The sequence below is a fragment of the Bubalus bubalis genome, chromosome 20, assembly GCF_019923935.1.
Source record: "Bubalus bubalis isolate 160015118507 breed Murrah chromosome 20, NDDB_SH_1, whole genome shotgun sequence".
In the NCBI taxonomy this organism is placed as follows: Eukaryota; Metazoa; Chordata; class Mammalia; order Artiodactyla; family Bovidae; genus Bubalus; species Bubalus bubalis.
The window spans coordinates 44,305,844-44,330,132 of NC_059176.1; the positions used below are offsets into that span (position 1 = coordinate 44,305,844).

The window sequence follows — 24,289 nt, forward strand, 5'->3', positions numbered from 1 at the left end:
AGCAGGCAGGGTGCTGGTAATAGAGCCCTCCCACCAAACCTGTACTGTCTGGTTTGCTTGGCTGGGAACAGAGTCCCAGGGCACCTAAAGGATGGTGGCCCAACCCTCTGACCTCCAGGACCTTGGAAAGTCACCTAGACTCTAGGTCTCCTGGTGCTCCGTTGCCCGATTCAAGCCTCCTTCCTGACAGCGGAGCCTCCTCGGCCCCTCAGCAGGGTGCTGTGGCCCAGGCTGGGAGGAGTCTAGAGGGAGGGGTGAAGCTTTAGGGGGAGAAGTACTGAGGCCAAGCCCTTGAGTGCTTCCTCAGGCACTTTCCACTATAATTCACAGCCCAGGAAGCTGATTTTCCCTAAGGACCTCCTTGCAAGGGGAACAAGAGTTGGGCATGCAGAACTGCTATTGTTCTGTGGATGTGTCCTGTTAATTACAACTTGGCCAGTACTGCCCACTTGCACCTCCAATTCACAAGGCCTGGGGGACTGTTAGTGATGGGCTTATTTGTATAGATAGCCACCAACAGGGGAAGGAAATGGCAACCCACTCCAGTATTCTTGCCTGGAGAATCCCAGGGACAGAGGAGCCTGGTGGGCTGTCATCTATGGGGTCGCACAGAGTTGGACGCGACTGAAGAGACTTAGGATTAGCAGCAGCAGCCACCAACAATTTTTTAAGTTGAAATACAGTTTATTTACAACACTATATTAGTTTGGGGTATACAACATAGTGATTTAGTATTTTTATGGATTGTACTCCATTTAAAGGTATTACAAATAGAGGCGATATTTTCTTGTGCTGTATAATATATCCTTATAGCTTATTGATTTTATGCATGGTAGTTTCAATATCTGCCCCCTACACATATTTTCTCTCTCCCACCTCCTTCTCCCCACTGGCAACTTTTAGTTCTCTGTATCTGTGAGTCTGTTTGTGTTTCATGGATAAGTTAATTGGTGTCATACTTTAGATTTCACATACAGTACATGTCTTTCTGACTTACATCACTTATGAAAATGTCTAGGGTTATATTGCTCAAAACCCATTATTTTAATCTTTTTTATAGCTGAGTAGTATTCAGCATATATTTCATGTATGAAAACCTAGGTGTATATTTCATATATGAAAAGCTAGGTATATATTTCATATATGAAATATAAGTATATATATTTGCAGAGAGGAATCCTTTGCTTTTTTCTTTAACCAAAAGAATCAACATTTTACTATAACTTATAATGATACTAGTTCTTTCAACTTGGGCTTGGTAATATGTGAGTTTTGTCGAGACTTCCAGGGCAATAGTTCTCAAACTTTGGTGTGCTTCAGAATCACCTGGAGGGTTTATGAACCCAAATTGTCAGATTGCAGTTCCAGAGCTTCTGATTTAGATTTGCAAATACCAGTCTGGTGATTATAATGAAAATCACTGTGTCTTTTGAGTAATGCTTTTAGAGACTGAAGATAACCCTTCTAACTCAAGTATACTGTCTCACATCTCAATACATACAAAAGTCTTAATTTGAAACTAGAAGATTGCTAAGTGACTTCCATTTATAGGGCAGTGTGAACTGAAATCAATATATAGGCATCAAAAATAACGAAAATAAAACATATTGTCAGAGAATATTGACAGAGGAACTTAAGTTTAAAAAAAAACATTATCCTGTAGTTAGACTCATTGGCTATACGCTTGACTGATAAATTCTTTGTAAAGCAAAAATTAAAAGAGGAAAACTACTTTATGTGATTTTTAAAAATTCTCATCAAAATTAGTTTCCTGATGGAATCTTCTATTTTTAAAAATTTCCCATTTTTATTTTGCTATTTTGCTGAGTGATATTCTATATATATTTCATATATGGAAATAGATGTTTATATTTCATCTATGGCAATATAGGTATGTATGTCTTATATGAAAATATTGGTATATCTCCTATATGACAATACAGGTGCATATCTGTGAAAATAGATGCATATTTTTTATATCATAAATTTAAAATTTTCATAAATAAAAAATTTTCAAACAATTAAAGCCTTTGATTGTATGGCTTACAACATACTGTGGAAAATTCTAAAGAGATGGAAACAACAGACTATCTAACCTGCCTCACAAAAACCTGGATGCAAGTCAAGAAGCAACAGTTAGAACTGGACATGCAACAACAGGCAGGTTCCAAGTTGGGAAAGGAGTATGCAAGGCTGTATATTGTCACCCTGCTTGTTTAACTTCTATGCAGAGTACATCATGAGAAACACTGGGCTGCATGAAGCACAAGGTGGAATCAAGATTGCTGGGAGGAATATCAATAACCTCAGATATGCAAATGATGCCACCCTAATGGCAGAAAGTGAAGAAAAACTAAAGAGCCTCTTGATGAACGTGAAAGAGGAGAATGAAACAATTGGCTTAAAACTCAACTTAAAATCATGGCATCCAGTCCCATTGCTTCATGGCAAATAGGTGGGGGGAAATGCAAACAGTGGCAAATTTTCTTTACTTGGGCTCCAAAATCACTGCAGAAGGTGACTTCAGTCATGAAACTAAAAGACACTTGCTTCTTGGAAGAAAAGCTATGACAAACCTCGACAATGTATTAAAAAGCAGAGACATCACTTTGCCAACAAAGGTCCATATAGATAAAGCTATGGTTTTTCCAGTAGTCAATGTGGATGTGAGGACTGGGCCATAAAGAAACCTGAGCGATGAAGAATTGGTGCTTTTGAACTGTGGTGCTGGAGAAGACTCTTGCGAGTTCCTTGGACTGCAAGGAGATCAAATCAGTCAATCTTTAAGGAAATCAACCCTGAATATTCATTGGAAGGACAGATGCTAAAGCTGAAGCTCCAATACTTTGGCCATCTCACGTGAAGAGCCAATTCACTGGAAAAGACCCCGATCCTGGGAGGGATTGAGGGCAGAAGAAGACAGTGACAGAGGATGAGATAGTTGAATGGCATCCCCGATTCACTGGACATGAGTTTGAGCAAACTCCGAGAGAGAGTGAAGGAAGGAAAGTTAATACCATTCGTGTTACTCATTTCCATACAATTACTCACTTTCACACAATTAAAAAGTTCCTGAGAAAATAAAAACTTCTTTGGAAAATTATAAGCTTCCTCAGAAAAATTAAAGTTATAAATTATTTATAAAATTAAAAGTGTCTACTCTATGAATCACCTTATTCAGAAAATAAAATGAACCACAAATTGGAAGAGACTATTTGCAAAACACATATCAGAAAAAGGATCTATACTCAAATTATACCAAACAGCTCCATTAAAATTTGGCAAGGATTGAAACACAAACCTGGGGAAAAAAAGATAAACAGATAGTAAATAAGGAAGAAAGGAAGAACTAGAGTGGGGTAGAGACAACCCCTTGAGACAGCTAATGCTAGGATCTGACATTTCCTCACCTGGATCAGTGTCCTGAGAAAACCACCATTCAAAAATCCATGTGCATCCCAACCTTCATTGCACCACTAATTACAATAGACAGATTAAATCTTAAAGAATAGTGGTACATATATACAATGGGCTATGACTCAGACATGAAAATCGTCACTGAAATTATGTAATTTTGCCACTGGTTACCATGAGGTTGAAACCTGGAGGCTTAAACACTAAGTGGAGTCAGCAACAGAGGAAGAAAATAGCAGATGATTAACTCTTCCTTCTCAGTTCAGTTCAGTCGCTCAGTCGTGTCCGACTCTTTGCGACCCCATGAAACGCAGCACGCCAGGCCTCCCTGTCCATCACCAACTCTTGGAGTTCACTCAAACTCATGTCCATTGAGTCAGTGAGGCCATCCAGCCATCTCATCCTCTGTCATCCCCTTCTCCTCCTGCCCCCAATCCCTCCCAGCAACAGGGTCTTTTCCAATGAGTCAACTCTTTGCATGAGGTGGCCAAAGTATTGGAGTTTCAGCTTTAGCATCAGTCCTTCCAATGAACACCCAGGACTAATCTCCTTCAGAATGGACTGGTTGGATCTCCTTGCAGTCCAAGGGGATCTCAAGAGTCTTCTCCAACACCACAATTCAAAAGCATCAATTCTTTGGTGCTCAGCTTTCTTCACAGTCCAACTCTCACATCCAAACATGACCACTGGAAAAACCACAGCCTTGACTAGACAGACCTTTGTTGGCAAAGTAATGTCTCTGCTTTTGAATATGCTATCTAGGTTGGTCATAACTTTCCTTCCAAGGAATAAGTGCCTTTTAATTTCATGGCTGCAGTCACCATCTGCAGTGATTTTGGAGCCCCCCAAAATAAAGTCTGACACTATTTCCACTGTTTCCCCATCTATTTCCCATGAAGTGATGGGACCAGATGCCATGACCTTCATTTTCTGAATGTTGAGCTTTAAGCCAACTTTGTCACTCTCCTCTTTCACTTTCATCAAGAGGTTTTTTAGTTCCTCTTCACTTTCTTCCATAAGGGTGGTGTCATCTGCATATCTGAGGTTATTGCTATTTCTCCTGGCAATCTTGATTCCAGCTTGTGCTTCTTCAGCCCAGCGCTTCTCATGATGTACTCTGCATATAAGTTAAGTAAGCAGGGTGACAATATACAGCCTTGACATACTCCTTTTCCTATTTGGAACAAGTCTGTTGTTCCATGTCCAGTTCTAACTATTGCTTCCTGACCTCCATATAGGTTTCTCAAGAGGCAGGTCAGGTGATCTGGTATTCCCATCTTTCAGAATTTTCCACAGTTTCTTGTGATCCACACAGTCAAAGGCTTTGGCATAGTCAATAAAGCAGAAGTAGATGTTTTTCTGGAACTCTCTTGCTTTTTCCATGATCCAGCAGATGTTGGCAATTTGATCTCTGGTTCCTCTGCCTTTTCTAAAACCAGCTTGAACATCTGGAAGTTCATGGTTCATGTATTGCTGAAGTCTGGCTTGGAGAATTTTGAGCATTACTTTACTAATGTGTGAGATGAGTGCAATTGTGCAGTAGTTTGAGCATTCTTTGGCATTGCCTTTCTTTGGGATTGGAATGAAAACTGACCTTTTCCAGTCCTGTGGCCACTGCTGAGTTTTCCAAATTTGCTGGCATACTGAGTGTAGCACTTTCACAGCATCATCTTTCAGGAATTCCAACTGGAATTCCATCACCTCCACTAGCTTTGTTCATAGTGATGCTTTCTAAGGTTCCACTTGACTTCACATTCCAGGATGTCTGGCTCTAGGTGAGTGATCACACCATCGTGATTATCTTGGTTGTGAAGATCTTTTTTGTACAGTTCTTCTGTGTATTCTTGCCACCTCGTCTTAATTTCTTCTGCTTCTGTTAGGTCCATACCATTTCTGTCCTTTATTGTGCCCATCTTTGCATGAAATGTTCCCTTGGTATCTCTAATTTTCTTGAAGAAATCTCTAGTCTTTCCCATTCTATTGTTTTCCTCTATTTCTTTCCATTGATCGCTGAGGAAGGCTTTCTTATCTCTCCTTGCTATTCTTTGGAAGTCTGCATTCAGATGTTTATATCTTTCCTTTTCTCCTTTGCTTTTCCCTTCTATTCTTTTCACAGATATTTATAAGGCCTCCTCAGACAGCCATTTGGTTTTTTGCATTTCTTTTCCATGGGGATGGTCTTGATCCCTGTCTCCTGTACAATGTCACGAATCTCCGTCCATAGTTCATCAGGTACTCTATCAGATCTAGTTCCTTAAATCTATTTCTCACTTCCACTGTGTAGTCATAAGAGATTTGATTTAGGTCATTCCTGAATGGTCTAGTGGTTTTCCCTACTTTCTTCAATTTAAGTCTGAATTTGGCAATAAGGAGTTCATGATCTGAGCCACAGTCAGCTCCCGGTCTTGTTTTTGCTGACTGTATAGAGAGCTTTTCCATCTTTGGCTGCAAAGAATATAATCAATCTGATTTCGGTGTTGACCATCTAGTGATGTCCATGTGTAGAATATTCTCTTGTGTTGTTGGAAGAGGGTGTTTGCTATGACCAGCGCGCTCTCTTGGCAAAACTCTATTAGCCTTTGCCTTGCTTCATTCTGTACTCCAAGGCCAAATTTGCCTGTTACTCCAGGTGTTCCTACTTTTGCATTCCAGTTCCTTATAATGAAAAGGACATCTTTTTTGGGTGTTAGTTCTAAAACGTCTTGTAGGTCTTCATAGAACTGTTCAACTTCAGCTTCTTCAGTGTTACTGGTTGGGGCATAGGCTTGGATTATCATGATATTGAATGGTTTGCCTTCAATAGTGTGGTGGTGAGGAGATACCCCTCATCCAAGGTAAGGAGCAGCGGCTACACTTTGCTGGAGCAGCTGTGAAGAGATACCCATGTCAAAGGTAAGAGAAACCCAAGTTAGACGGTAGGTGTTGTGAGAGAGCCTCAGAGGGCAGACACACTGAAACCATAATCACGGAAAACTAGCCAATCTGATCACACGGACCACAGCCTTGTCTAACTCAATGAAACTAAGCCATGCCATGTGGGGCCACCCAAGACGGGTGGGTCATGTGGAGAGGTCTGACAGAATGTGGTTCACTGGAGAAGGGAATGGCAAACCACTTCAGTATTCTTGCCTTGAGAACCCCATGAACAGTATGAAAAGGCAAAATGATAGGATACTGAAAGAGGAACTCCCCAGGTCAGTAGGTACCCCATATGCTACTGGAGATCAGTGGAGAAATAACTCCAGAAAGAATGAAAGGATGGAGCCAAAGCAAAAACAATACCCAGTTGTGGATGTGACTGGTGATAGAGGCAAGGTCCGATGCTGTAAAGAGCAATATTGCATAGGAACCTGGAATGTCAGGTCCATGAATCAAGGCAAATTGGAAGTGGTCAGACAGGAGATGGCAATAGTGAACGTTGATGTTCTAGGAATCAGAGAACTAATATGGACTTGAATGGGTGAATTTAACTCAGATGACCATTATATCTACTATTGTGGGCAGGAATCCCTTAGAAGAAATGGAGTAGCCATCACGGTCAACAAAAGAGTCCGAAATGCAGTATTTGGATGCAATCTCAAAAATGACAGAATGGTCTCTGTTCATTTCCAAGGCAAACCATTCAACTCTCCCTTCTAGGCAGAGTTAAAAAAAAAAAAAATAGAGATACAGTGGAAGTAATTTACAACACAATAGGAGACTAAATAGGATACTGAGTATTGAATATTGAATAGGAGATTCAAACACAAACAAAGAATCCAGGAAAAAAAAAAAAAAGGAAATAGCTAGGGATGAATTAGGAGGTCAGTCCTAATGTATACACAGGTATCTGTATCTGTATTAGCTGATCCACAAGGATTAACTCCTGTCTGCCTTCCTTCCTTTTTGCCTTCCTTCCTATCTTCCATTTACATATACACAGAAATACTTATATCTAACTTATAAATAGGTATCTGTTGCTGTAATAGATAATCCAAAAGGAGTATTTCCATCCTTCATTCCTTGCACATATAAAAAAATCTGTATCTTTAATAGTTACTCAACAGGGACCCGATGTTCACCACAGAGAACTTTACTCCACCTTGTTCAATAACCACTATGGCAAAAGAATCAATGAAAAGTATGTATGATGATGAATATGGTGTATGATTAAGTCATAACTAAATCAGTCTCTTGTACACTTGTTGCAGTGAAAGGGAAAAAAGAGGGATGAGTTTTTCTCTTTCCCTTTCCTGAGAACAATGAGCAGGCCTGAACGTTCCTCGTTTTTTTTTTTACTTTAACTGCTCATAACTCTGCAGGTCTGTAACTAAGTTTGATTTTCTTCCCCCTAAATCTGCAGGAGCTACAATTCACATTTTTTTCTTTTGACTCTACGCTAAGTACAGCCCCTATCTGCTTATAGCACCCTTCCCTTATTGTTACACATCAGAAAGAAGGCCACAGAGCCACTCAACTACCAGCCTCAATTACTGAGTTACTGATGCCAGCCTGGGACTGTCTTTGAAACAATGCATGAGGAAGAAATCAAGATCCTGTCACCTTTGTCCCTCATCTTATGTAAGCCCCTGGACTCCTCATGGAGCGGAGGCACAGTTTTTGAGGCATGAGACTACTGTGTTCCGCTCTCTGCCGGCTGAGAATTAAAGCCAGCTTTCTACTTCCTCCAAACTCTGTCTCCATATTTTTTGTTCAGCTTCAGTGGGCAGAGGCGCCAAGCTTTTGGCCAGCAACACTCTGAGGAGAAGCACAGAAGTACAAATTGACTACACTTCAAGACAGCACTGACATGAGATTAAAGAAAAGGAAAGAAAGGTAATGCTTAGTTTATTCCCTCCCACCTGCTTGATGTGAGCTGCTATCTGATCCCTAGAACCTGAGTAGGCTTGAGTCCCAAGGCAGGACTGGCGTGGAGTCGACACAGCTCGGCATAGTGCGCTTCATTGAGATCTATCTTAATCCTATTGTGTCTGATTTGCCCTGGCTAGGACCAGAACTCCTAGTGCATACCAAAGATGATGGTCCAACCGTCTGGCCTTGAGGACTAGGGTGAAGTCACCAAGTATCCAGGTCCCCTGGTGCTGGGGTCCCCATCTGAAGCCTCCTTCCTGAGAGTGCAGCCTCCTAGGACATCAGCAGGGAGCAGAGTCCCAGATACAGAAGCCTAGCGGGGAGGGGTGAAACTTTAGGGGAAAGAAGGGTGTGTGAGACACAAGCCCTTAGATGTTTGCTCAGGTGTGTTCCACTATAACTCATAGCCCAGGAAGCCCACTTTCCCTAAGGCTCTGGTTGCAGGTGGAACAAGAGCTGGGCATGGAGAAACTCTGCTGCTTTGTGGACATTTCCTGTAACTACAACTTGGCCACCAGTACTTACTGGCACCTCCAATTTACAAGGCCACTGGGGCTGTTAATGGGGTGGGTATTGCTGAACTCAATTTCAAACACAACTGACTTTCAAGAAGCCAGTTGCAAAGTTAAATATTCCTTACACTCTTTAAGGAAAAAAAAAGAAAGAAAAGGCCTCAGGGTAAGATGCTCAGCCTCCCTAATTATTACAGGAGGAACGCTAATCAAAAATAAGAAATCAGGTTCCATATGACAGAACTGGAATCCTAACTGTCTGCAAACAGGAAATGGGGGAAGAGAGCCAGATGATGATGGAATCCCCATACAAGTCCCATGGGAATGGACATAGGCAACAGCCCCTGGAGAGGACAGCCTCCATAGGCCAGAAGAAAAAATTTCAAGACAGCTAAACCTAGCATTCTAATACCCACACCTGGGCCTATATTACAAAAAACCGTCATGCAAAATGACACATGCACCCCGACGTTCACTGCAGTGCTACTTCCAATAACCAAGGCACAGACCCAAGAAATGGTCCACAGACACATTAAATCCTAAAGAAATGTACATGTATACAATGGACTTTACTCAGACATGAAAAACCACCACTGAAATTATGAAATTCTGCCAATGGTCCCACTAGGATGGACTTTGGAGGATCATACACTAAGTGAAGTCAGCAATAGAGGAAGCAACTAGCAGGTGTCTCTTGTAGGCAAAATTTTAAAAAGGAAGTAACTTAAAACACAAAAAGAGACTCTGAGGACTGAAACACAAAGAATTAAAAAAAAGAAAGGAAAAGTCAGGGATGAATTGGGAGGTTGATACTAAGATACACCCAAAAAGCTGTATCTGTAATAGGTAGTCCACAAGGATTAGCTCCTTCCTTCATTCTTCCACATTTACACAGAATCTGTATTTCAGATACTGCACAAACACCTAACATTCACCACAGTGAACTTTGCAAGCTGTATACTGATGACAAGCATCAAACGGCAAATCAACTATATTCCCATATAGCACTGCCATTAAAGAAAAGCAAAGGAAATCAAAGCCTAGTAATTTCCACTCACTCCCTGACTTGGGCTGCTCTCCCATCCCTGGAGTCTGAGCAGCCTTGGATCCCATGACTGGCCTGGAGTGGGACCGAACAGCCGTGCTGCTGCTACTGCTGCTAAGTCACTTCAGTTGTTTCCGACTCTGTGCGACCCCAGAGACGGCAGCCCACCAGGCTCCCCGTCCCTGGGATTCTTCAGGCAAGAACACTGGAGTGGGTTGCCATTTCCTTCTCCAGTGCATGAAAGTGAAAAGTGAAAGTGAAGTCGCTCAGTCGTGTCTGACTCCTAGCGACCCCATGGACTGCAGCCTACCAGGCTTCTCCACCCATGGGATTTTCCAGGCAAGAGCACTGGAGTGGGGTGCCATTGCCTTCTCCGACAGCTGTGCTGGGTGTCCTTAATTGAGCCCCCCTTTAACCTGTGCTGTCTGGCTGCGACCACACATCCTAGTTCAACCAAAGGATGGATGTCTGACCCTCTGACCTTGAGCTTCGAAAAGTAACCTAGACTCCAGGTCTATTGGTACTGGGGTTCCCAAATCAATCCTCTTTCCTGAGAGTGCAGCCTCCTAGGCACCTCAGCAGGGAGCCATGCCCCAGGCTGTGATGGGTCTGGAGGGGAAGGGTAAAGCTTTAGGAGGAAGAAGTAATAACACACAAGACCTTGGGTGTTTGCTCAGGAACATTCCACTCTAATTCACAGCCCAGGAAGTAGACTTTTCCCTAAAGGTTCTGGTTCCGGGAGGAACCCGAGTTGGACATGAAGAAGTCCTGCCGCCTTGTGGACATTTCCTATAACTACAACTTAATCATTGGTGCTTATTGGCACCTCCAATTCACAAGGCCTGCGGGGCTGTTAATGACAGCTGCCCTCAGGAAACGTCCTGTGTTGGGTATTGCAGAAATAAATTCCAAACACAACCAACTTTTAAGAAGCCAATTGCAACAGGTAAATTTTCCTCACATCATTCATGCAAAAGAAAAAAGGAAGAAAACCCCCAAATGACTACAGGACAAGATGCTCAACATCCCTAATTATTACAGGAGGAATGCCAATCTAAAAGACGATAAGAAATCAAACCCCACCTGTCAGAATGGTCATCCTCACAAATCTACAAATAATAAATGCAGCAGAGAGCCGGACAGAGAGGAAACCTCCCTACATGGTCAGTGTGAATGGACAGTGGAAACAGCCCCTAGAAAGGACAATCTCCTTAGGCCAGAAACTAAAGTCTCAAAAGGGCTCAGCCCATTGTCTGACATACCCACACCTGGGCCTGTATCCTGAGAAAACCATCAATGAAAAAGACACAGGCACCCCATCACTCACTACAACACTGCTTCCCAGAGCCAAGACACAGAACCAGCCAGATGTCACCTGATAGACTAAAGGTTAAAGATGATGTGGTACATACATACAAAGGACTATTACTCAGTCATGAAAAAATGGCCACTGAAATTATGCCACTAATTGTCACAAGGATCGAACTTGGAGAATCATAGACTAATTGAAGTCAGTTGCACAGAGAAAGACAATAGATATGATGTCTCTTGTTGCCTGGAAAATCCCATGGACGGAAGGGCCTGGTGGGCTGCAGTCCATGGGGTCGCGAAGAGTCGGACACGACTGAACGACTTCACTTTCACTTTTCACTTTCATGCATTGGAGAAGGAAATGGCAACCCACTCCAGTGTTCTTGCCTGGAGAATCCCAGGGACAGGGGAGCCTGGTGGGCTGCCGTCTATGGGGTCGCACAGAGTCAGACACAACTGAAGCGACTTAGCAGTAGCAGCAGCAGTGGGAAAAATACAAAAAGAGATACAATGGAACAAATTTACAACAAAAAAAGTGACTCTGAGAATTCAAACAGAATCAGACACTTCCAAGAAAAAGTGAAAGAGCAAGGATGAATTAGGACTAAGGGCTAAAATATACACAGAAGTCTCTATCTGTAATAGGTAATCCAGAAGGATTATCTCTTTCCTTCCTTCCTTGCAAATATACATAGAAATCTGTATCTCTAATAAATAGTCAGGAAGGACCTGATGGTGTCAGCACAGGGTACTTTGCTCACCTTCTGCCATAACCTCTATGGCAACAGAATCCAAAAAAGAACAGATAAGCTGTCTGTATATGTCATAACTGAATCAGGTGGCTGTACCCTGAAGACAAGCACAAAACTGCAAATTGACTATACTCCAAGACAGCACAGGCATAAGACTAAAGAAAAGGAATAGAAAGCACTGCCTATTTTATCCCCCGTGACCTCCCTGAGTTGGGCTGCTCTCCCATTTCTGGAGCCTGAGCAGGCTTGTGCCTTGTGACTGGACTGGGCTGGAGTCAGGACATGAGACAACCCAAATTTTAAGAGAGATGGGTAGCCCTGCGATTTTGGCCCCACTAGGTATAACAGCCAAGACAGGAAAGCAAGCTAATTGTAGAAGCACAGATGAATGGATGCAGACAACGGGGTCCATGTACACAACGGAATATTTCTCAACCAGAAAGAAGTAGGAAATAATGCCGGCTTCAGGAAAGAAAGTAGAGATGATCATTCCAAGTGAAGTGAAGGAGACAAGGAAAGACAAGTATCATATGATATCAGTTTGGTTCAGTTGCTCAGTCATGTCCAACAGCTTGTGACCCCATGGACTGCAGCACACCAGGCTTCCCTGTCCATCACCAACTCCCAGAGTTTACTCAAACTCATGTCCATCAATCCAGTGATGTCATCCAGCCATCTCATCCTCTGTTGTCCCCTTCTCCTCTCGCCTTCAATCTTTCCCATCAGGGTCTTTTCCAATGAGTCAGTTCTTCATACAAGGTGGCAAAAGTATTGGAGTTTCAGCATCAGCATCAGTCCTTCCAATGAATATTCAGGACTGATTTCCTTTAGGATTAACTGGTTTGATCTTGCAGTCCAAGGGACTCTCAAGAGTCTGCTCCAACACCACAGTTCAAAAGCATCAATTCTTCAGCCCTCAGCTTTCTTTATAGTCCAAATCTCATATCCATACATGACTAGTGGAAAAACCATAGCTTTGACTAGATGGACCTTTGTTGGCAAAGCAATGTCGCTGCTTTTTAACATGCTGTCTAGGTTGATCATAGAATTTCTTCCAAGGAGCAAGCATCCTTTAATTTCATGGCTGCAGTCACCATCTGCAGTGATTTTGGAGTCCCCCAAAATAGTCTCTCACTGTTTCCATTGTTTCCCATCTATTTGCCATGAAGTGATAGGACCAGATGCCATGATCTTCGTTTTCTGAATGTTGAGTTTTAAGCCAACTTTTTCACTCTCCTCTTTCACTTTCATCAAGAGGCTCTTTAGTTCTTCTTCGCTTTCTGCCATAAGGGTGGTGTCATCTGCATATCTGATGTTATTGATATTTCTCCTGGCAATCCTGATTCCAGCCTGTGCTTCATCCAGCCCAGCATTTCTCATGATGTACTTTGCATAGAAGTTAAATAAGCAGGGTGACAATATACAGCCTTGATGTACTCCTTTCCGATTTGGAACCAGTCTGTTGTCCCATGTCTAGTTCTAACTGTTGCTTCTTGACCTGCACACAGATTTCTCAGGAGGCAGGTCAGGTGGTCTGGTATTCCCATTTCTTTAAGAATTTTCCACAGTTTGTTGTGATCCAAATAGTCAAAGGCTTTGGCATAGCCAATAAAGCAGAAGTAGATGTTTTTCTGGAACTCTCTTGCTTTTTCTATTATCCAGTGGATGCTGGCAGTTTGATCCCTGGCTCCTCTGCCTTTTCTAAATCCAGCTTGAACATCTGGAAGTTCACGGTATGATATCACTTCTAGGTATAAACTAAAGATGAATACAGATGAACTTATTGCCTGAGACACAGGCTCACAGACTTAGAAATGTCTGGTCATGAAGATATAAAGATGGGGGGCATGGACAGATAATATTCTAATATATGCACACTACTATTGATAAAGTAAGTGACCAAGGCCCACCGTGTATCACAAGGAAACTTACTCCACATTATATTAACCTATAAAGAAAAAAACCCCAACAAATCTATATACACCTGTGTTGATGTGAAACAATCTGCGGTAGAAGAAAAAGGAAAAAACAAAACACCAACTGGATTGTAATTCACTGTATACACCAGTTCAAATAATGGGATGGGAACAGAAAAAATTAAAAAGAAATACTGACTCTATTCCCCTCAGGAGATACTGAGCTGGGCTGGTGCCACATCCCTGGAGCCTGACGGGTTTGGGTCCCAAGGCTGGTGTGTCCTGGGGCTGAGGGAGCTGGGAGCACGTAGCAGGCAGTGTGTCTCCAAAATGGACCTGGAGTACCTGTTGCCTCTGGAGAGCCCCCAACCTCCAGATACAGGCAGGAGAAATTAAGAGATTGGAATTAACATACACTGACTAATATATATCAAATAGATGATAAAAAAGTACCTACTGAATAGTTTAGGAAAGTTGATTGAACATACTGTAATCACCTATATGGGAAAAAGAACCCTAAAGAGAATATATAAATGTGCATGTGTAACTGAATCGAGTTCCTGTACATCTATAACAAACACAACATCAGAAATCCACTCTAAGCCAGTAGAAAATAACAAGGAATGTACAGGGAAAACAAAAATGTGGCAATGAAGTAGTGCTGCCGCCTTGTGGCCATTTTCTGTAATAACACCATGCAGAGCTGTGCTGTGGGAATTGAACATTCACCAGGATCCAGGGGCTGTAAGTAAAAAACACCTGCCCTCCTGAAATGTCCTTGGGGTTGTCATAGAAAAAGAATCCAAAACAAGGCAGGCATTAAAGAAGCCAATTTAAAGATGTAAATTTAATTTACCCTCTTAAAAAAATCACAAGATGTCAACATCACTAAACATTCAGATCAGATCAGATCAGTCACTCAGTCGTGTCTGACTCTCTGCGACCCCATGAATCGCAGCACACCAGGTCTCCCTGTCCATCACCAACTCACTAAACATTAGTGAAATGCAATTCTAAGCTACAATGAAGTATTACATCACACTGTTCAGAATGGCCATTGCCAAATACCCTACAAACAATAAGTGCAGAGAAGGTGTGCAGACAAGGGATCCCTCCTCCACCGATGCTTGGGATGTAAATGGGGAACAGCCACTCTGGAGGACACTGTGAGGATTCCTTCAACCATGAAAATGAGAATGAAATTAGAAAACATCCTAACACCAAACACAAAATAAACCCCAGAGAATATAAATATCTAAATGTAATGATGGATACTATGAAATCCTTGAGAAAATACAAACAAGACACAATTTTACATAAAATGCATCAAGTCTTTATGGATCCATCTCTTAGAATAATGAAAAATAAACCACAAATCAGATACTGGGACTGAATTAAAAGCATTTGCAAACCTAAAGCAAACCCTCAAGAAAGACAAGGACAATCCTCAGAATAGGGGAAATGTTTGCCAAAGAAGATATCCACAAGGTATTCATCTCCAAAACATAAAAACAGCTTGCACAACTTAATATCAATGATACATACAACCAAGAACAAAATGGGCCAAAGGTTGAAATGGTTATTTCCCTGAGAAAGGCTTATAGATTGCACTTAGGAACGTAACACTGTGCTCAGCATCATTAATTATTAGAAAAACACAAATCAAAGTCCAAGGAGTTAAGCAGTCACATTGGTCAGAATGGTTGTCTCAAAACATCTTTAAAGAATAAATGCTAGGACTTCCCTGGTGGTGCAGTGTGAAGAATGCCCTTGCCGATGCAGGAGACACAGTTTGGAACCATGGTCTCAGAAGATTCCACATCAGTGGGGCCACTAAGCCCACATGTGCCACAACTGCTGAGCCTGCGCTTAGAGCCCCTGAACTACAACTACTGAGGCCTCCCACCGCAGCTCCTGGAGCCTGGTGCTCTAGAGCCTGCGTTCTGCAACCAGAAGCCACCACAGTGAGGAGCCTCATTCTGACAGTGGAACTAGAGAGTAGCCCCCACTCACTGCAGATAGAGAGAGCTGGATTTCTGCAACCAAGGCCCAGTGTAATCAAAGACAAATGATTAAATAAAATTATTTAGAAACGAATAAATGCTGGAGAGGGTTTAGAGACAAGGAAACCCTCCTGAACTGTTGATCGCAATGTACATAGGTTCATCCAGTAGGGAGAACAGTACGGAGGTTCATTTGAAAAATAACACAGAAGTACTTTAGGACCCAGGAATCCCATGCATGGGCATAAATCCAGAGAAAATTAAAAAATGCACAAGACACCCCTACAATCTTGGCCCACAAGGTACAACAGCCAAGTCTGGGAGATAAGCTAATTGTAGAAAATACCGATGAATGCATACAGATGATGGAGTACATGGACACAATGCGGTATTTCTCAACCATAAAGAAGTAGGAAATGATGCCAAGTTCAGCCACAGGAAAGAAAGTAGAGATGATCATTCCAAGTGAAGTAAGGGAGACAGAGACAGACAAGCATCATATGATATCACTTCTAGGTGTAATCTAAAATTGGATCAAAATGAACTTTTTTCCTAAAGAGACACAGCCTCACAGACTTAGAAAAGAAACTTCTGCTCACCAATATAGAAAGCTATGGGTTAGGGAGAAATGCAGAGAAGGCAATGGCACTCCACTCCAGCACTCTTGCCTGGAAAATCCCATGGACGGAGGAGCCTGGTGGGCCGCAGTCCATGGGGTCGCTAAGAGTGGGACTCAACTCAGCGACTTCACTTTCACTTTTCACTTTCATGCATTGGATAAGGAAATGGCAACCCACTCCAGTGTTCTTGCCTGGAGAATCCCAGGGACGGCGGGGCCTGGTGGGCTGCTGTCTATGGGGTCGCACAGAGTTGGACACGACTGAAGCAACTTAGCAGCAGCAGGGGGAAATGAGCTGCTTAAGACTGACATATACACACTACTATTTATGAAGTCACCAGGACCTACTGTGTAACACAAGGAAACTTACAACACTGTGTAATTATCTATACCAAAAAAAGCCCCCAAAATAATGTGTATACATCTATGTACAAGTGAATCAATTACATTAGATTGAAAGGAAGAAAAAAAAGAGCCACAAGATTATAATTCACCTATATACTCCAGTTCAAATTATAGGATAAAAACTTCAAAAAAGAAAAAAACAAAAACAAAAAAATGCTGACTCTATTCCCCTCAGACCATAGTGACCTAGGCTGCTGTCACATCCCTGGTGCCTGCCTGGCTTGGGTCCCAAGGCTGGAGTGTCCTGGGGCTGAGGGAACTAGGAGCATGTAGCAGACAGGTGCCCCCACAAAGAATCTAGAGTGCCTTTGCCCTCTGCAGAGCCTCCAAGAAATTGGAGGCAAGAAAGAAGGAGCAAGAAATTAGGACTTTGGAGTTGACATATATATGTTGCTGCTGCTGCTGCTAAGTCGCTTCAGTTGTGTCTGACTCTGTGTGACCCCATAGACGGCAGCCCACCAGGCTCCCCCGTCCCTGGGATTCTCCAGGCAAGAACACTGGAGTGGGTTGCCATTTCCTTCTCCAATGCATGAAAGTGAAAAGTGAGAGTGAAGTCGCTCAGTCGTGTCCAACTCTTAGTGACCCCATGGAGTGCAGCCTACTAGACTCCTCCATCCATGGGATTTTCCAGGCAAGAGTACTGGAGTGGGGTGCCATTGCCTTCTCCAACATATACACGTTAATATATATAAAAAAAGATGATCAAAAATTAACTACTGAGAAGCAGAGGGAAGTTTATTGAACACACTGTAATCACCTATATGCAAAAAATAACCCGAAAGAGAATAGATAAACATCTATATATGACTAAGTTGAATTCCTGTTCACCGGAAACAAATACCACACCAGAAATTGACTCTATTCCAATATAAAATAACAAGGAAATTAAAAAAAAAAAAAAACGTGTGGCATGAAGAAGTGCTGCCGCCTTGTGGCCATTGTCTGTAATTACACCTTGAAGAGTTGTGCTGCTGTGCTTAGTCACTCAATCATGCCCAACTCATTGTGACCCCACCAGGCTCCTCTGCCAGTGGAATTCAGCTGGCAAGATTACTGAAGTGGATTGCCATGCCCTTCTCCAGGGGATCTTCCCAACCCAGGGGTCGAACCCAGGTCTCCCACATTGCAGGTGGGTTCTTTACTGTCTGAGCCACCAGGGAAGCCCAAGAGCTGTGCTACTGGGCATTTAATATTCACAAGGGATCAAGCTCCGTAAGAAAAAACACATAGGCTCGAGCAATGTCTTACGAGTGGTCATCGAAAAAGAATTTAAAACAAGGCAGGCATCAATGAAGCCAATTCCAAATGGTAAGTTTAACAAAACAAAACAAAACAAAAACACCCTTAAAAAAAAAAATCACACGAAAAGATGTCAACATTGCTAAATATTAGAGAAAAGGAAATCTAAACTACAGTGAGGTATCACATCACACTGGTCAGAACAGCCATTGTCAAACACTCTACAAACAGATGTGCTGGAGAGGGTGGGCAGACAAGGAAACTCTCCTGCACCGTTCTTCACAATGTACATAGGTTCATCCAATAGGGAGAACAGTAAGGAGGTTCATTTGAAAAATTATACAGAAGTACCTTAGGACCCAACAATCCAATACTTAGGAAAGAATCCAGAGAAAACCTAAAAATTAAAGGACATGGGTAGCCCTTGATCTCGGTCCCACTAGCCAAGACAAGAAAGCAAGCTAATTGTAGAAGGACAGAAGAATACATAGAGGAGACGGGGTTCATATACACAGTGCAATATTCCTCACCTATATTCCAATATAAAATAACAGGGAATTACAGGAAAATTAAGAAGAGTGAGGCTTAAAGAAGTGTTGGTCCTATGCGGCCTTTTTCTGTAACAATATGTAAAGCGATGGTGCTGGGCATTTAACATTCACAAGGATCAAGGGGCTGTAAGTAAAAAAAAACACCTGCCCCAGAGAAATGTCCTAGGGGTTGTCACCAAAAAAGAATTTAAAACAAGGCCAGTGTCCAAGTGGCCAATTTCAGGTGGTAAGTTTAACTCACACTCTTTAAAGAAATCATGTTAAAAGATGTCACCATCACCAAATGTTAGAGAAAAGCAAATCAAAACTCTAATGAGGTACTTCCTCACATGATTCACAACCGCCATTATCCAAAAGTTGACAAACAATAAATGCTAGAAAAAGTGTGGAAGAAAGGGAACCCTCCTACACTGTTAGTGAAAAAGTAAATTAGTAACAGCTACTGTGGAGAATGGTGTGCAGGTTTTCAAAGAAATGATAATGAGAATGCAATTAGAATACTCCCTGATGCATACACAAAAATAAACTCCAAATAGATTAAAGATCCAAATAAAAGGACGGATACAATGAAACTCTTGAGGAAAAGAGCATAACACACTTTGACATAAAATGCAGCAAGTTCTTTTCTGACCCACCTCTTAGAATCATGAAAAAAAACAAACAAAATAAATGGGACTTAATTACCCTTAAAAGTGTAACAGCAGAGGAAACCATAAACAAAACAAAAAGACAACCCTCATAATGGAACTAATATTTGCAAACAAAGACACCCGCAAGGAATTTATCTCCAAAACACACAAACAGCTTATGCACCTCAATATCAAATAAAAACCCAACCAAGTAGTGGAACAAGATTTAAATGGACATTTCTGCAAAGAAGACAGAGATGGCCATGAAGCACATAAAAGATGCTCAGCATCTGTTAGTACTGCTGCTACTGCTGCTGCTGCTGCTAAGTCGCTTCGGTTGTGTCCAACTCTGTGCAACCCAATAGACGGAAGCCCACCAGGCTCCTCCGTCCCTGGGAATTCTCCAGGTAAGAACACTGGAGTGGATTGCTATTTCCTTCTCCCATGCAGGAAAGTGAAAAGTGAAAGTGAAATTGCTCAGTCGTGCCCGACTCGTATTGACCCCATGGACCGCAGCCCACCAGGCTTCTCCGTCCATGGGATTTTCCAGGCAAGAGTACTGGAGTGGGGTGCCATTGCCTTCTCTTTATAAACAATCAATGAGGACTCCTAATCAACTGCTGCTGCTGCTGCTGAGTCGCTTCAGTCGTGTCTGACTCTGTGCGACCCCATAGATGGCAGTCCACCAGGCTCCGCCATCCCTGGGATTCTCTAGGCAAGAACACTGGAGTGGGTTGCCATGTCCTTCTCCAATGCATGAAAATGAAAGGTGAAAGTGAAGTCGCTCAGTCGTGTCTGACTCTTAACGACCCCATGGACTGCAGCCCACCAGGCTCCTCCATCCATGGGATTTTCCAGGCAAGAGTACTGGAGTGGGGTGCCATCGCCTTCTCCGTCCTAATCAACAGTACATAGTAAACTATATGGGAAGAGAATCCAAAAAAGGACGTGTACACACCTATGCATAAGTAATTATGTTGCTGTTCACCTAAATCTAAAAGCAAAAACAAACATACCCTACAGTATAGTAAGTCACCTATACACCAATACAAGATGCAAATTACAGAGTGAATGTCAACTCTGTTCCCCTCAGGCCTTGGTGACCTGGGCTGCTGTCACATCCATGAAGCCTGGGCAGGCTTGTTTCCAAGGATGGACTGCCACGGGGCTGAGGGAGCTGGGGAGGGTGTGCCAGCCAATGAGCCCTGCCCCATGGACCTGGTGAGCCTGCTCCCCTCTACACGGGCCCACAACCTCCAGATCCAAGCAGGTCCTCCTGCAGTGGAACTACACCTACTGCACCCAAAGGATGTGGAGGCTCTGAGCTGGAAGAGCTTTGAAAAGCCCCGTGAGCTCCATGTCTCCTGGTGTTGGGGTTCCCACCTCCAGCCTCCTACCTTAGGGTTGCCCCACCTATGGATGAAAGCACGCTCCCCAGAGGGTGTTGCAGGAACTGGAATGTGTCCAGGGGACAGGGGTAAGGAAGGAAGAAGAATGGGACACAAGCCTTAAGTGTTGCTTCTGGCACTTTTCACTCTGACAATCCAGCAACAGGACTTTCCCCAAGGCGCTGGTTCCCCCAGTAACGAGTTGGGCATAAAGACATACTGCCACCTTGTGGCCACTTCCCATAACAACAACTTGGAAACCATTGCTCATGGGCACTTAATATTCAAAAGATCGGGGGAACTGTAAGTAAAAGACACCCTTTTCAAGAAATGTCCTAGGCAAGATCATAGGAAAATATCCAAAATATGGCAGGCACTCAAGAAGCCAATTTGAATAAGTACGTTTAACTCACACTGTTTTAAAAAATCACATGAAAAGATGTCAACATCACTAAATATGAGAGAAATACAAATCAAAACTTCAACGAGGTTTATCACCTCACACCCGTCACAATGTCCATAGACAGAAACTCTACAAACAGTAAATCCTGGAGAGGGTGTAGAGAAACAGAACCCTCCCACACTGATGCTGGGAATGGAAATTGGGAGCAGCCACGGTGGAGGACACCAGGCAGGTTCCTTAGCATGAAAATGAGAATGAAATTAGACTACAACCTAACACCATACACAAAAATAGACTTCAGATAGATTAAAGGTCTAAATAAAAGGACAATGCAATGGAACTCCTAAGGTAAATTGTACTCACAAGGTATAAAATAATAAAAGCACATGGAAAGATACTCCACATCAGTAATTATTAAATCAATGCCAATCAAAACTACAATGAGGTATCACCTCACACTGGTCACAATGGCCATGATCGAAAAGATCTACAAAGAATAAATACTGCAGAGGATGTACACGTGATATGCTATATTAATATGACACCTCCAAAGGTTTTCACTCAGCAGCACACACAGAAGCAACCCACTCAAGTGAATGCCACAAGGTGAAGAAAAAGGACCACAGGTTAATCAGGGCAACACCGTCACTTCAGATGCTGGGAATCTCCGAGGGGACAAGACACACTGCAGGCAAAGAGCAGATGTGTGGTCTCTGTGTACACAGGATCCTGACCCATGTGGATGGGCTGAGACCCACACAACCCCCGGCACCTGGGCACACACTTCCAGTCTCCAAGGTGACACCACCTCCCCAGATCCTGCACCTGGGCCCACGACCCTTGGGGAGGACATGGTGTCTCTGATGCTTGGGCCCCTAAGGTGGAAACAAGTGGGTTCCTGTAACTTCCTAGGATGTCAGAAAGAACTGCAGGGTCGGTCTCCTCTCCCCACACTTGTCCCAGAAAAGTCTTCCTCTCCTCCCTTTGGTTCTGTGTGATATTAACAGTTTTTACAGCTGTCATGATAATGTTGAACACACTACCTTGGTTCTGGCAGGCTCGGTCCTTTCTTGTCCCACTGAGGTGTTGAGAAAACACGCCAGACGCAGGGCTGGGAGACGAGGGGGAGGTCTGCTCTCTGCTGAAGAGGGATGATCGACTGGAAGGAGATCACAGCAGCAACCTCACCTGCTGCCCATTGGCCTTTTGCCTGATCCATGTGCCCTGCAATCAACTGACCAAGTAAACCTGCCTCCCGTCTTGCCATGCTCGTGTTGGAAAATTGGAATAGTTACTAGGTAGCCACCTGAGGAGTCTCCAGGAGCCCCAGGGATGGTGAACCTCACAGGCGTAAAGAGGCAAACAGGCACAGGCCTGTATGAAGTGAATACTGTAAAGCATAAATTCCTCAACAAAAGTGAGTGAAGTGAAAGTCACTCAGTTGTGTCCGACTCTTTGTGATCCCATAGACTATACAGTGCATGGAATTCTCCAGGTCAGGATACTGGAGCGGGTAGCCTTTCCCTTCTCCAGCGGATCTTCCCAACCCACGAATTGAACGGGGGTCTCCTGCATCGCAGGTGGATTTTTTTTACCAACTGAGCTATCAGGGAAGTCCAAACACAAGACAAGCTCTCATGTATTCTTCCCTTTTTCTTAGCTTTGTGTGTGTGGTCTCCCTGTACACGTGGCCCTGACCCAGCAGATGGGGTGAGACTCACACAGTCCCCAGACCACCCACCTGGGGTCACACGAGCCCTCAGTCAGGACACCATGGCTGTGGTCAGTGGGCCCCCAATGTATGAACAAGTCAGGTCCGTGGGACCTCTGGGGACCCTAGAAAGAAGTCTAGGGTTGGTTTTGTCTTCCCTCAATTGTCCCTGAGAAGTCAGGCCCCTCCTGTTTTCACCTTGGTACCATATGATTTTTTACCGGTTTGAAAGCTCATGCTAGAGGTGAACATAGTACCTTGTTTCTGCCAGGCTCTGTCTTTCTTGTCCCGCTGAGGCGTTGAGAAAACATGGGAGAGCTGGGCTGAAAGACGAGGGGCAGCTCTGTTCTCTTCGGAGGAGACAGTGGACTGGAAGGAGAGCACAGCAGCAGCCTCACCTGCTGCCCATTGACTTTTTGCCCGATCCCTGTGCCCTGGAACCAATTCACCTGATGAACCTACCTCCCTACTCAACCTGAATGTGCTGGAAAATTGGAATGATTACCAGGTAGCCCACCTGAGGGGTCTCCAGGAGCCCCAGGGAAGGTGAATCTGGGAGAGAAAGACTAGGAGCCTGACCGCAGCACTGATCCCCAGGAGGGCCACGGAACCCCACTCAGAGAAGAACACAGTCACCCAGAGAAGCCCACCCCAGCTCCAGAGCCCAGAAATCTGAGCACTGACGCTCAGACAAAGGCACGGAGTTTTCCAGACAGAGGCCAGGCCAGGCCTGCATCCGGGTCTCCATGTACCAGGACACACAGAACAGTCAGGCCTAAATGTTCTCATAAAAAGCACACGGTCTTGTCTAAACAGCATCAGTGTAGACAGGACTTGGAGAGGTCTAAACCTACCATATAGACAGAACTTGGTCAGGTTCAGGTGAGTTTAGGGCTGGTCTCCCAGGAGGCACAGGTCACCCACATGCTGGGTCTCTCATCATTGGACGGGGGCTCACCCTCGTGTGGGAACTAGGATGTACGTTTCTTGAAGAAGAAAGCATCACTGGGCTCCACACTTCACCCACATCAGGAAACTGAAAGGATCTGTGTCATCAAACATCTCAACAGACAAAACAATAACATTACCAACTTCTGTGGCCACATGATGGTCAGGATCCAGGGGAGAGCCAGGAGTTTCTTAGAGTGCAGCCCAGTGTCCTGTAAAGACAGACAGGAAGTGGCCTGATTCCAGAATCCCAGGTTTGCAGCAGATGAGCACACTGGAAGCCTCCTGGAAAAGGATATTCTTGATCAGAATAATAATATATTGTTGAAATTGCAAGCATACTAGTAATTATTTGCAAACCTAAAATATTCTTAAAAGCTTTGTACTCTGATATTTGTGGTTCCCATTGGTTCCTTTGTATTCAGATTTTTGGGGTAGAAACAAGCCATCATTTCAAATTAGTTTCTTATAATTCTGTTATTTGTTGTGAAATGAATGAAAAGTCATATTTGAAAAAATATATAAAATTCCTGCAAACAATAGCGACTCAAAGAGCCCATAAGCTGCATGCAATTTGTCTTCTAATAGTTTC

The 24,289-nt window shown here is 43.4% G+C and overlaps 1 long non-coding RNA gene across 1 annotated transcript in view; it reads right to left on the reverse strand.

Moving 5' to 3' along the window:
- LOC123330803 overlaps window positions 1-23,392 on the reverse strand; it is a 57,742-nt gene extending 34,350 nt beyond the window's left edge. Inside the window, exons 1-2 of the long non-coding RNA XR_006546980.2 lie at window positions 23,007-23,392; window positions 22,082-22,197 (exon numbers count right to left, since the gene is read on the reverse strand). This is a non-coding gene — a long non-coding RNA (uncharacterized LOC123330803). The remainder of the gene's footprint in view (window positions 1-22,081; window positions 22,198-23,006) is intronic.
- Between the last annotated feature and the right edge of the window lie 897 nt (window positions 23,393-24,289).